Here is a 16,108-nt window from a genome sequence, read left to right as displayed (position 1 = left end):
CTTCTCATCAATTAATGTTTTCCGATAAGTACGATTGCAAACCCAATCAGTGTTACATAGTTTAGCTTCTTGGATGATTCTTAGTCAATGTATCTCAATTCGGTAGGTATGACAACTTCTATTCCATATACTAACAAATATGAAATAGCTCCAATCGATGTTCTGACAATCATTCCATATTAGAAGAAAGCATATGGAAACATGTTTTTCCAACCTCGGTGTTTGTTAATCATTTTCCTCAATATCTTTTTTATGTTCTTGTTGGAGGATTCTACAACTCCATTCATTTGTGGACTCTAAGGGGCCGAGTCCATTCATTTATTGACTCCATTCATTTTATCCATTATCACTAATGATAGATTTACGTACTATGAACCTATATATCAATTTGTTGTGAACAAAATCATCTAGAGTTTTTTTGTCACCGACTAATACGAAGTTGCTTCCACCTACTCGTTAAAGTAGACAATGGAAAACAAAATTGGATATGTGTCAATTAAAAGTGGCTAGCTCTATTGTACTGATGATATCCATTCCCGAAGCTACTAATGTCCAAGGTGAACATATAGCATTAAGTTTGTCAAGCGGCACTTGAATCAAATCACCATGCACTTGAGATTTGTGATATTTTGATACAAACTTGGAACAATCATGATCCATAGTCGTCCAAAAGTACACGGCTCAGATGATATTCTTAGACAAGTCGAACCCACTCATATGAGTATCGCAGACTCAAGCATGTCTCTATTCAAGAAGCTTTGCAGCTTCACTAGCACCAACGCATCTAAGTAGACCAAAATCTAAAGTCCTCCTATAATGACTTTACCCACATAGAAAGAAATTGTTTCTGTCCTACTTATTTATTTATTCTAGATGATTGTTGCATTCTTAAGATATGTACCAATCTCCAAATATTTATTTATATTGAAATACCAAGGTAAACCATCAGGTTCCGCTTCACATATAAACAATGGAAAACCGACCTATATATCCAATGGATCGATATAACTCGTATCTACATGTTAAAACATTTATGAGATTGTGGCGAGAAATTCTACTAACTTATATGGTGTCATGGGAGTGTGCCTAAATTCTATCTTGCAAAATCTCTTTTCTACGTACTATAAATACAGTGTAAATTTTTGATTCATCATTGTCCATTCTCCTTGAATCTAATAAATCAACAAATTTAAATCTTCAATAACCAACAACTTGTGGAAATTCATTTCAATGCCAATATTCAAACCAAGAATGCAAGCTTCATATTCAGCCACGTCTTTCGTGTAAAAATATTGGAGTTTAGCCACCATAGGACAGTGCTCGCCAAGTTCTAATAGTAACATTACTTTGATACCTATTCCTTTGAGAATTGTCGTTTCATCAAAGAATACTCTTTAACCAGGGTATGCTTCGGCAGTATCTTCTACTACAAATGCTACTTTCTCATCAGGAAAATATGTCTTGAATGGTTCATACTCTTCATCAACCAGATTTTCTACAAAATGATCAGCAAAGGATACTACATTTATCGCTTTTGAGCCACATACACAATATCAAACTCACCTAAAATTATCTGCGCTTTAGCAAACTTATCGGTTGGCATCTCCCTCTGGAAAATGTACTTCAATGGGTCCATTCTGAAGTAAGATATGTGGTATAAGAAGACAAATAAGGTCTACATTTATGAGAAATCCACATCAAAGAGAAAAATTTCCTATCCATAAGAGTGTAAAGAGCCTCGTATGAAGTGAATTTCTTACTCAGCTAATAAATGCATCGCTCCTTGTTACTGATTGATAGTGTTGACCATGCAAATATCAAAATGTGTTATTCGGGACAAAAAATATAGCAACATGGTACTTCTCTCTCGTGAAGGATCCAACTTTGATGGATTGGACAAATAATTCTTAATTTCATCAAAATTAGTTTGACATTCTCCGGCCAACTTAGTCAGAGCAGCTTTTTTCAACAGCTAAATGGGCTCATATACCAAGGTGGATTAATATATGAATAAACGGATATACTTCCACCTTCCCTGGAAACTCATCACCTCTTTCTTAATCTTCAGAGGAGTCTACTCTATAAATTTTTTTATTATAGAATGGCCAAGATGAAGGTCTCTTCTTCCAAATATGAATTCCAATAACTTCCTAGTTTGCACCTAAAAAGCATATTTCGCATGATTTTACTTCAAATAGTGCAAACATAGGCGATCAAAGAATTTCCTCAAGTGATTTAAATGATTGGAGATCTCGCGAGACTTGATTATGACATCATCATCATACACCTAAATCTCTATATGAATCATATCATGAAAGATTTTTTTCATATCCTTCATATAAGTAGCGCCAACATTCTTGAGACCAAAAGGCATCACCCGATAATGACATACTGCCTAGGGCATAATAAAGGTTGTCTTCTCAAACTTTCTCATATATCAAGATCGGATCATAACCCAAATGACAATTCATAAATGATTGCATCTCGTGCTTAGCAAACTTATTGATGAGAATATTGATATTTGGTAACAGAAAATTATCTGTCGGGCTAACTTTGTTGAAATATCTTTAATAGACAAAAATTCGATCTTTGTTTGTACTTAATTCTGGCATATCTCTGTAAGACATCAATGTATTCTCTAAGCAAGCAAACCAGATCTATTTTTCGAGCTTCACTCAAATAGATGTTGGTTATGACTTCTCAAACACAATCCTCAATTTGGTAATTCACAATCATAGTTTCTTCAAAATTTGGTTTGTGTTGATTGTCAAATTGTCGAAACTCTTTATCAACAAGTTTGAGTACCACATTTTCCTTTTCTTGATCCTTGAATTCCTCATAACCTGCCTTATCTTGTGCATTCGGCTCATGACATGACATTAGTAGGTTTTAATTATTATTATTAGAAAAATTATATAAATAAACAGAGTTGTAAAAATAAAATATAAATAGGTAAGTAAATGATTTTTTTTAAAATAAAAAATGGTTTTAATTTGAATTCAAAAATAAGCACACATATTGGACATGGTCAAGGGCCATTTCACCTTTTTAAACATCACGGGGGAATTTAGAAACTCAAAAAAGTCACAACTGCATAAATGGTGCGTGTTAAGTCGTCCGACCCCCAAAACGAGTTAGGGTGTCTATATCATCACTTGTTTTTTTTAATATTATTAACATTTCAATTAATTTTATGAAATTATGCATGATGGATTTGAAGTGATTTGGAAGTCAAACGTCAAGGGACGACCAAGACGTTCGACGACTAGTCACCTAAGGGGACCTTATATGTTTTCATGTGATTATGTGTGTGTAATGGGCTTATGAGGTCCTTATATGAGTAAGAATGGTGTTTATAGTCACTATGTTTATTTTCATGAAGTTTAGAAGTCAAACGTCCAAGAATGCCCAAGACGTTCGAAAGTTAGCCCTTGAGTCTTTAGTGTGCCTTGCATGTTTGGATGTGTTTTATGTGTTCATTTTGGTTGATAATTTCATGGAAGGTATTCAAAATATTATGGTGTATATTAACATTGTAAACATTCAATTATGACGTCCCATGGTCCTACCAGAGGCCCTCAAGAGGGACCTAAAGGTTGTGGAACACTACCTTGGCAATGTCTACTAACTGAGCAATACGACGCCTTGTGAGTCCACCAACGGCCTATCGATGGTAGTCGTCGATAGACACTTATCCTTGTGAAGTCTCAAGGCAAATAACGGCTTGCAGTACGGTCCGTCAATTGACCTAATGGGCATCGATATGTCCGTCATTGCAGGCTGTACAAACTGCCATGCAAGCTGTCCGTTTGTAGGGTGAATGGGAAATTCACCTCACGTGATAAACATACCCTAGGTGGTTTATTTACCTATTTTTGGGTATATTAGTTTTTTTAATAACATGAATAGCTCATAGATAATCCTCCCCTCTCACAAAATATCTGCTCTAGAAACCTCCCTTGAAGGTAAATTTCAAGGTCCGCTTGTAAAGGGGATTTCCATGGGTTATTCATCTATTCTTAGTGGATTCTTCATCTAGTAAAGGTATGGTGATCCTTCATCTATGGTTAATCTTTCATCTAGATAATCCTCTTCAATGTTTTCAAAGAAGTTTCAGAATGAAATCTCTTCTGCTTCAATCTAGCCATGGTTCTTACTCAAATTGATTTCATAAAAATAATACTAATGAAGTGATTATTATATACTTATTTGGACGTGATTTTCAATCCAATTTCATGATGAACCCATGCTACCCCACAAACTCAATTTTAGCCTATGTATGACTTAATGATCTTGATCTCATGTATATCAAATTGTGATTAAATCGTGTTGATATGCTTATACCTAATGCCTAATATATTTATTACTGAACGATTGTTGAGGAATTATCCATGAGGGTAAAGTTTGAAGGTTGTGAATACGGCTAGTCTATCATATAGTAACTTGTGAACTTGACGTTAGGATGGTTGTTTTGTGACTCGATCATGGTAAATTGTCTTAGCTACTATCTATATGTTTAATGTGATGATAATTAGGTATAATTTATCCAATATGAATCTATAACAATTTAATTGGCAAGTATTGATTTAGGTTCTTATATGTTCTGATCTATATTCTAGGGTAGATGAAGCATGACTCATCTATGATTTTCTATCTCTTTATCTACTGCCCTAAATGTATATTATTTATAAAATATAATTAATTTTCAATACTAATGAAATTAGTTTATGATCTATAACTCTCTAATTTCTCGTATACATGTGGTGTATTTTATTAGGTTGTAGTATTATTTTGTAACAACTTGTAAAGTGTTTCTTTTATGATTTAAATACATTTATCTACTGCCCTATACATTTATTGTTGATGAAAAAGGTGTATTGATCAATGTCCAACGAAAGGTTGATGAATTGGTAAAGTCTACTCTTCTTCTCTGCTTTGCTATATTATTGTAGTTCATAAAGACTTGTATGCAATTGTTTGGTATGGTCCACTTATGGTAACGGTGTTTGTTTTATTATCATTATATATATGTGTTGACTATGGTCTTGAAGGGAAATTGATGAATATATCAGTGTGTGGTAATGATAATCACACTGTGTAACTTGTGCCTATTCATCTATTCTAGTTGTGATCTAGGTTAGTAGCTAGTGCTATTCTAGTCATGTGTAGGTGCTGCCATTAATGAAGTGTTAAGGATTGCTGACCCTTAGCTATCTACCCATATGTGGGTGTGTAAATACCTAATGTTATGTGTCCTAATGTGTAATATGAAGTTAGTTTGCCTCCTATGATAAATTGTGTTGTGTGGTATGTGCTTCGTTGTGCATTGTGGTCGTAAGAGGGTGGTTTCCTCAATATGTTGATTGATATAGATTATGTGATCATGTTGACAAATGTACAAACGCACTCACACATAATGCATGCTTACTATGTAGTATAGGTTCATATTGTCTAATGAAAGGTTGATCTCATAGTCACTAAATGTCTACTACTATGCATGCACGTAAGATATATGTACGTGAAGCATCTTATGTATTCCATTAACTAGGATGACTTGATAGGTGTAGTAGTATAGCAAGGGTATGGGACCTAGTCTATAAATTGCACATGTGTGCCTTGATTAGATAGTTCCTAGGTTTGGTTTCCTATGTACATGAAAATGAATCCATGTTTATGTTATGTACATGTGTGGTCTAAAGATGTTATGTGAAAGGGTTACTCACATGTATATACACACATGCATGAAGATGTAGTCATCATAGAGTCTTTGAAAGGTTTGCTAAAAAGTACCTTAAAACTAGATAGGTGCTTGAATATGTTATAAACATATAAGGAGTTAATATCTTAAGCCTATTTTTTCATGAAACAATGTGTCACGACCCAAATCCGGGCCGCGACTGGCACCCACACCTACCCTCCTATGTGAGCGAACCAACCAATCTAAACCTTAACATTTCAATGTAATAGCAACAGAAAGTAATGCGGAAGACTTAAACTCATTAATAAAAACCAATTCAATAACTATCAATATTCAACATCTATTATTCCCAAAACCTGGAAGTCATCATCACAAGAACATCTACTTTAAACTACTAATTCTAAGAGTTTCTAAGAAGCTAAAAATACATAAGAAGCTAGTCCGTGCCGGAGGTTCAAGGCATCAAGACATGAAGGAGAAGATCCAGTCCAAGCTAGAAGCGTTAGCTCACCCTGAAGATCCGGTGCGACGAAGACTGGCTTGAATTACTGTTGAGTCGAAGATGACGGCACGTTTGCTGCACTCCACAATTAATAAGAAGAAAACATAAAAGTAGGGGTCAGTACAAAACACGGGTACTGAGTAGATATCATCGGCCAACTCAAAATAGAAATCAATATATACCAATAATATCATAAAATCAACCATGATACTCAACATGTAGCAACAACAAGTACTATATCATTAACAATTACCGTCAAGTTCACACATGAGGACTCAAGCCTCGATACCATACTCATTTGGGAATCATGTTCATTAGATTGAGTATATTAACATCTTTCAAGATTCATTATCTTTATTTCTCTTGTGTCGGTACGTGACACTCCGCTCCCTCATATTCATTAATCCTCTTGTGTCGGTACGTGACACTCCGATCCCTCATATTCATTAATCCTCTTGTGTCGGTACGTGACACTCCGATCCCCTAAATCTACATGTCGGTTCGTGACACCCGATCCCCTAAATCTACGTGTCGGTTCGTGACACCTGATCCCCTAATTCTACTTGTCGGTTGGTGACACCCGATCCTTTAAATCTACGTGTCGGTTTGTGACATCCGATCCCCTAATTCTACGTGTCGCTTCGTGACACCCGATCCCCTAATTCTACGTGTCGGTTCGTGACACCCGATCCCCTAATTCTACGTGTCGGTTCGTGACACCCGATCCCCTAAATCTACGTGTCGGTTCGTGACACCCGATCCCCTAATTCTACGTGTCGGTTCGTGACACCCGATCCCCTAAATCTCCTTCCATCAATTCATCAAGCCTTCTTTCTTACCAAGGCATCATCAATCTCATTACTTTAGTTCATCAAGCCTTCTCCCTTACCAAAGCATCATCATTAAAAGTGATTAGGTTTTTATCAAGATTTGGGATTCAATAACTTCATCATGCTTAATATAATCACGTTCATGCATGCATACAATTAAGCACATAGCAGGGTTTACAATACTACCAATACATATCATTCTCTATTAAGAGTTTACTATGAAAGCATGAAAACCATAACCTACCTCCACCGAAGAATTGAATCAAGCAAGAATTTTCCCAAAGCTTTGTTTCTCCCTTCTCGTTCGATTCTCTCTCTCTCTCCTGTTCTTTCTATTTTCTTTATTCAAACCCTCTTTCTTTTACCCTAATTAGTATATAATTAAGAATAAAAGATGGCAATAATACCCCACTAATTAACTTAGGGTTACCTCTTTTAACCCCTAAGAATTTGAGTTATTAATATAAACCCACAAAATCTATAATTAAGGAAGGAATAGTCCAAAAATGTCCCTTAAAACGTGTAAGGAAATCCGATTCTGCCTGGGATTTGCGCAACCTGTGACGGGCCGTCGTGCCTGTGACAATCCGTCCTGCAGGTCGTCGCAAAGTTCAGAGAATGGATTTTCACTGAAGTCTCCGTGACGGTCCGTCACGCCCATGACGGTTCGTCCTGCCATTCCATCACGAAGTTCAGAGAGTCGATTTTCAGTACCCAATTTCAGATTTTGTAAGTGTTTTGAAATGAGACCCTGCGACGGTCCGTCGTGCCCTTGACGGTCCGTTGTGGGGTCCGTCGCTTCTGCCAGTTTTTCCAGAATTGAAGTCTGTTGCTCAAAACGACTAAACAGGTCGTTACACAATGTAAGAAAGGTTTCTTAATAAAAATGAAACTTATCTTAACACCGAGTGAACTAGACAATGAGAGGTGTTGGTTTCCCTTGGAGGAAGATTCATCATTGGGTTCTCATAAGGTGCTGACTTGGAGGAACATTCACCTATGGTTCCACATGAGGTGTTGAATTTCCTTTAGAAAGATTCACCCATGGTTTCTCATGAGATGATGTTCCAGTGCCAGTGAGCATGCAAAGGGTTATGTATATATCTTATTCCATAAACTATGCATGTCAAATAGGATCTAACAAGTGACTTCACTAGTATTCTAGCATGTTTTAGTTCTACCTTGGATAGGTAAGAAAACCTTCCCTTGGTGTAAGGATCTACAACACAAAATTCCATGTTTAGCACCCATGGTCTTAGTCTTTCTTAAGGCTATAGTTTCCGTAAAGTAAAACAGAAAATGGAGTATAGTAAGGACTCTAACTAGGATAACCTAAGGGTAGTTACTTAGTGTAGGTGGGGGTATGGGACTTCACATATGCATTGCACAAGTAACTCGTGAGTGAAGTCCTAGGAAATTGTTATAATGTATGTGTCTATGTATATGTTCGTTATGCATGACTTGGTAGTATTTGTCAACTTGTTTTGACAAAGTGCGTAATATGAGTCCTAATGGATCTTTGTGATGTGGTGTTGTTCTTATTTACACTTTGTCTTAATGACTATATGATGAAGGTCTTTCTTGACATGAATGAAGTTTTCTTCACTTACTATGTTTATGTAAGAATTGGATGTTATGGTTTGTGGTCTCATGCTAGGTTTACTAAGTATGTGTGAAGTTATGGGGATTCACATGTACAATGCACTAGTAGACTTTGATTGGGAATGTGAGTAAGCTCTTATAATGAATTGAAGTGAAGTGAAGTTAGTATATGTTCAAGTTGATGTAATTTACTGTGAAGTCATTAGAGTCTTTACTTAAATGTGTCTACATGTATTATATTTCTATGATGGTATATGTTGGTTTGTGTAGGTTGTATGTATGGTTTCCTTGTAGATATGAGGTGATGCACTGCACCAAGTGTCACTAGATTATTTCTTGGGAGTCTAATGGATTAAAGGAAATAAGTTCACTGTTAAGGGGAAAATGCTTACTGAGGAGTTTACTGTAAAATGAGTCAAAAACGTCTTAAATGCATTGTATGATTTTATATGATGTTTGACAACGAAATCTGTCTATATTAAGTATGTAAATAATAAAATGATCATTTTATAAATGTTATATGAAGATTTTCTCAAAAGGCATGAAATATGATTTCAAGTTAAATGTCCCTTTTAAATGTTTGTTTTCGCGTGGTTGCTATACTTAGTCCATTCTTGTACTAATTCCATTCTTCTCTACTTTTACACAAAGTGTAGGTTATGGATGCTTTAAAATGATGTCTCTATGATAGAGGAGCTTGTTATGTGATTCTGATGCTCAAGGAAAGGAATCCTTATGTCCAAGGATCTCTTACATTATGATTTACTATAAAGTGTAGTATAATTGTACTTTTGTATAATGTTGCGATGGTCCTGTTCCTAATATACTCTAATGATGTTGAGTCTAGGATCGCAAAAAGATACTTGTCTTTAACTATGTATTATGATATTTACTATATAACAAAAGTTATATTCTTGATAGGATGTGTTATGGAAGTTTTAAATTTTCGATAAATTTACCTATGACAATGTAATGAATGATAAATATAGGTATGTATAAGACTTCTGAGAGGTCCAGTACGTCAATTTACTTCTAAGGGGTGATCCCCATCGTGACTAATGTGGTATTAGAGCATGAGGTTTATAAAAGTTGTTTTAGGTTCTAAAAGTCTCATATTGCTATGTCTAGTAGAGTCTTGATCATCAGCGATGAGGAATGACACATCTATAAGAGAGAGTCCATAGGAAGATAGAGTTTCCTTCTTCATCATTCTCATGTCGTTCTATAAAACAGGACCCTATAAGATCTCCCCCTATGATTTCTTCTCCGGTAGTCTTTAAGATATGATTACTTGGATGACATGGTATCTCTACGCTTTAGGGAGAAAAGGGCAGGTCTGATGCTTATCTTGGTTTTATGGTTTGATGAGTATATGTCAAGGTGAATTTGACATGCTTTGATTATGTGATGCCAATTGTAGCTATGTAGTTGAAATATGAGAAATGGTATGTTCTGATGATATGATGTCCTTTATGGCTATATATATATATTATATATATATATATATATATATACATATACATATATGAGACCTATGTGAAAAGGCATGTTTTGTTGAGAGTTATATGGCATAATATAGTTAAAGCATATCAGAAGTTAATATGGTAAAAATGTGTCTATTTTGGAATTGTGTATTGCCATAGGTTTTCCATGATGGTAGCCTTTTGTTATGATTTGAGTTTGAAATGATTAATGACTACCTATGGAAGCATGTTGCCTATGTATATGTATAATGGTTCAAATGTTGACTTTATTTATATGTGGTTTTTCGTAGTTGCCTTGTTTAGATTGGAGTCTTATGTACAGGCTTTGTCTTAGAAGTAAGGGTAGAATGATTTTACATGTAGGGTGGTCATGTGGGTTTGATTGACCTAGAAGTTATATTAATGTAATGTAAAAAGAAAAGAAAGAGTGCTTATGGCTAAGTCTCCTCTATTGTTTCCCCTAATGTTGTATGACCTTGGTGTGTGGTATTGTTCAAAACTTTATGTGGTTTAATAGTATTGCCTAACTTTAAAATTAGGGGATAATTTACATATATGATAAGGTTTATACTCCTTTGGTTGACTTATTGTAATTCCATCTAAGTGGTAATAACTTTTAAGTGATGAAAATAAAGGTTGATAAGTTTAGATCCTCTTGAGGTTGGGTTAAGTAGCTCTTGATTGGGTTTACCCTATGTGGGGGATGGTGATTGTAGAAGTAATGTTGTAGATATCCATGTTTATCGTTCAATCTTACTTAAACTTCAATATAATAATTTTTAGTAAGCCTGTTCATTATAGGAGTATTATATACAATGTAAATATCATCACCTCTATACGTTTGGTACGTCTGGATTGACACTATCTTGAGAGTATTTTGAAGATTCTAAAGTTGTTAAAAGAAATTTTATTAACTTCATGATTTTTTCATGTTGATTGTGCATCTTGATATTGTAGTTGTACATTTAACTTCATGAGTTAATGTAACAAGCATGTTTGACGTTCCTTATAATATGTGGTGTTTAAGCTATTAATGAAAAATTTGAGTCTCCTTAACATGAAAATGATGAGTCTCTTGAAAACTATGAGATGATTTCGAAAGCATGATTGTAAGTCACTTTTCGTATGTCTAGCTACTGTCCTTGTGCGTACCTATAAATTGAAAGACTTTCACTACATAATGCATGTTTATTAAATCAAGTGCTATGCTTTATATTTAAAATATGTGAAATGTGTTTCTATTGGTGTGATGCTTGTGGTGTGAATTACCATTTTGATTTCACTAAGCAGGATGTTTGAGCACGTCATGACTAAAAGTTGAGAAGTTTTTGTGTTACATTGACCTTTGTGCATTTGCTTGGGTATGAACTCATGAGACATGAAAGTGTGTTGAGTAGAAGCACATTCCTCCATGGACACAACTATGCATGCTATGGTTGAGTATGACCCACATTGCACTAGGTGTAACAAATAAAGATCCTTGTTGATTCAATTGACTCAAGTCTATGTGCATTGAAGTATGAGTGCCTAATTGTTTCATGAGTGTTGTTTAATGTGCCTAAGTGTAACTTAAAGAAGATTACAAGATGATCTCTTAATAAAATGAAGTGTAATGACCATGTTATGATTAAAAGAAGGATGTTCTTTCTATGATCATGAAAAGATCCTATGTATTGGATGCATTAAAGAGTGAGTGAATAAAGGTTTTGCTTGCTTATTTTGAATTGAGTGCTAAATGGTTTGTAGTTGTGTTCCTTGTAATTTGATGCATTAACTTCTAGTCACCAAAGGGGGCCTTGTGTGTTTTTATGTTCTTATGTGTGTGTCATGATATTATGATGTCATACATGAGTAATAATGATGTGGATAGTCAATTTTTAGAGTTTCATGAAGTTTAGAGGTCAAACATCCATGGCGAAGGCCCCGCAAGAGGCTATCGAGAAGGACCCAAAGGCTGTCGAAAACGTGCCTTGGAAGTGTTAATCAACTGAGCCAAACGACGCCTCGTCAGTCTACCAAGGGCCCGTTGATATATTGTGGTATCACGGTATTTTTAATTCTTTTTCCTTATGTTTAGTGTGTTAAAAAATTTTTTTGTATTAATTTTTATGTAAGTTTCTCTTTATTTACAGGAAATCTTTCTAAAAGATGAATGCAGAGGTTTTTGAGCAAGAAATGTAGAAAAGTACAACCTACAGAGCTTGTGATGGTCTGTCGTGCCCATGACGGTCTGTAGGTGGCATCGTAGTGCAGCTGCTGAAGGAAGACAGGGAAGTATGACCAAGTGTGGTGTTACGGAATGCATATCAATGACGGTCGGTCCTGCTAGTTCGTTATGAAAATCAAAAAAGTACTCCCATTACCCAAATTCCAAGAGTTCAAGTATTATGGAACGGATACCTCCGACGAACCATTGTGCCTGTGACGATCCATCATATTTGTCGTCGAAGGTAATGAAGAGAGCAGCAGAAGAAATTTCATAAGTATGGGACGACGGATTCCATGACTGACCGTCGTAACCACGACGATCCGTCGCGAGGTCCGTCCACCCAGCCGCGTTTCGATAGATTTCCAGCAAATAGAGTCCTTATATAGTTAGGTTGTTTTTTGTAAATAGTTCGAAAAACATCATTTTTGGGTTTAGACTCTGGATTATTTTTAGACTCTTTGTTAGACTCTAGATTATTAGACACTTTTATGTTATATTCTTTGTGAGGATATTATTTTTATTATTACCCTTTGGATTATTACACTTCTATCTAGAGTTGATTGTTGGTGTTTTTTTCAATTAATCAAGTAAATTTCTGGATTTTATTCTTTCTCATTGAAGTAAGTGCATGAATTCTTATATCATATATATGAATATTGTGATTATGACTATGGGTAACTAAACTCCATAAAAAGGGTTGTGGGAACCATAGGTGAATAATGAGGTAAAACCTAACTAAAATAGAAATTCTAGAATAGTGTCTTGAATGTATTGAAATTCTTTCGCTTAGAAGTCTTTTTAACGGATGGCCAACGTTAGAACTCGCCTTAACGCTACTTGCCAGACGAAGGAGGTAGATAATAGGAAAAGATTTATCAACATAGATTTGGTGTATACTATCTAATACGCTAGTATTGATTGGTACGAGGTAAAAACTTAGTCAAATATCGAATACGATTCTTAATATGAGGTAAAGGTAAGGGTTAGTATAGTACCACATGTAGCCAGACCAAGGTGCGTAGTGAAATTTTCTAGATACCGGTCCAATGATTTAGAAATACATAACTTATAACTTTGCATGCTACAAAAAAAGAATTGTTATAGTTAGAATTATTAAGTTATGAACCTGTAGGAACACGTAAACCCTAGTTACTTTTATTAATTAATTAAACTCCATCATTTGAAGCTGTTAGTGTCTCCTTTAATTTAGCTAGTTATCATTCATTTAGAAGTAAAAAAAAAACCCTTTTTATCATATTTTCTTTACAAGAAAGTAATTGACTGAACAATAGTAATAATATATTGAAGTTAAGTCTAAACTATTTTCCTCGTGGGAACGATCCCAACCTCATTAATTGCGTTCTTTACTTGATACGACAACTTAACTTCTTATTTGAGAAATAAGTTTGAGTGTATCACCCGTCAATGGTGAGACATTGAGGGACACTTATCTTGGTGAAGTCTCAAGGAAGTTGTCCATCCTCAGAACCAAACGACGGCCTGCAGTACGGCCCATGATTTACCTACTGGGCGTCGACGGGTCCGTCAATGCAGGCTGTGTAAAACGGCCATGCATGCTGTCTCAGTATGGTGTGAATGGGAAATTTATCCCACCTGACACTAGGAGGTTTGTTTACCTATTTGAGGTATATTAGGTTGGTTAAAAACGTGAATATCCCATACCCAATCCTCCATTCAAAATCTAAGCCTCCTTCTCCCAAAATATCCTCTCTAGAGACCTCCATGCAAGGTGAAGTTGAAGGTCAACTTTTAGATGGGATTTACATGAGTTCTTCATAAACTTTTAGTTTATTGTTCATCTAATAAATATATGTTTATCCTTCATCTCTACTTATTCTATTATGAAGACAATCCTCTTCGAAGTTTTCAAAGAAGTTCCACGATCAAATCTCTTCTTCTTCAATCTAGCCATGGGTTTTTTCTCAAATTGATTTCAAAAGAATAATATTAATTTATTGATGATTATATACTGATTGGGCGTGAATTTTAATCAATTTTCATGATAAACCCATGCTCTCTCACAAACTTAATTTTAGCCTATGTATGGCTTTATGATCTTGATCTCACGTATATAAAATTGTGATTAAATGATTTCATATTATATTATATACTGCATAATATATGTATTGATGATGAATTGTTGAGGAATGATCCATGAGGGTAAATTTGAAGGCTGCAAATAAGGCTGGTCAATCATGTAGTAACTTGTAATCTTGACGTTAAGATGGTTGTTATGTGACTCGACCATGGTGAATTGTCTTAGATATTTCCTATATGTGTAATGTGATGATAATTAGGTATAATTGATCCAATATGAATAGATAACAATTGAATTGGTAAAGATTGATTTAGGTTCTTCTAGCCTATAGACTTGATATAGTGATGTATATGTTGAGATCTATATTTTAGGGTAGATGAAGCATGATATAGGTATGATTTTCTATCTCTTTAGATATTTCGATAAATGTATATTATTGATAAAATATGATTGATGAACAAGACAAAGGAAAATGGTTGGTGATCTATAACTCTCTACTTTCTAGTACATATGTGATGTAATGTATTAGGTTGTAGTATGATCTTGTAACGACCTGTGTATGGTTTATTTTATGATTTATGTACATTTCGCTACTGCCCTATACGTGTATTTTTTATTAAAAAGTTTTATTGATCAATGTTGATCAAATTGTTTATGAATTTGTAAAGTCTACTCTTCTCCTCTACTTTTCTATGTTATTGTAATTGATGAAGGCTTGTATGGCATTGTTTCGTATGGTCCACTTTTGGTGGAGATCTTTATTTTATTGTAATTATATATATGTGTTGAAAAGTGTGTTGATGGGAAACTGATTAATATATGAGTCTGTGTATATGATGATCATTGTATCTGTAACTTGTGCCTAGTCTTTTATTCTAGTTAGGAATCTAGGTTATATAGCTACTATTGTAAGCATGTAAATTGTTATGTTAAGATCATGTGTAGGTTCTTACTTTAATGTTATGTTAAGTATTGATGACTCCTACCCATGTACCTCTATCTGGATGTGTGAATAGCTAATGTTAGGAGTCCTAAAGTGTTATAAGATTTTAGCTTGTCTCCTATGCTAAATTATGTTGGGTGGTATATGCTTGGTTGTGCACTATGGTCTTTATAGGGTGGCTTCCTCAATGTGTTTATTTACAGCCATTATGTGATCATGTTGACCAATGTACAAACACACTCACATAATATGCATGCTTACAATGTAGAAAAGGTTTTTAGTGTCTAATAAAAGGTTGATCTCATATAGACTAAAAACCTACTACTATGCATGCATTTAAGGTATATGTATGTGAAGCATGTTATGTATCTCATTAACTAGGGTGAATTGATATGTTTACTAGTATGGGCAAGGGCATGGGACCTTGTCTATTCATTGCACATGTGTACCTTCATAGGATAGTCCCTAGGTTTTGTTTCCTATGTACATGAATAAGAATGCATGAGTTTTTTATGAACATGTGTGGTCTAAATATGTTATGTGAAAGGGTTACTCACATGTATATACACACACGCTTGAATATCTACTCACTAGAGGGGCCTTGGAAGGTACTCGCAATAGTACCCTAAAATTTGATAGGTGTTTGAATATGCTATAAGCATATAAGTAGTCAATATGCTATGCCGATGTTTTACGAAATAATGTAAGACAGGTTTTGTTTTACAAAAAGGGAACTTGGCTTAGGACAAAGTTACCTTTACAATGAGAGGTGTTGTCTTCC

The sequence above is a fragment of the Solanum lycopersicum genome, chromosome 12 (genome assembly GCF_036512215.1).
Source record: "Solanum lycopersicum chromosome 12, SLM_r2.1".
Lineage (NCBI taxonomy): Eukaryota > Viridiplantae > Streptophyta > Magnoliopsida > Solanales > Solanaceae > Solanum > Solanum lycopersicum.
Note: the sequence above shows the minus strand (reverse complement) of the source record.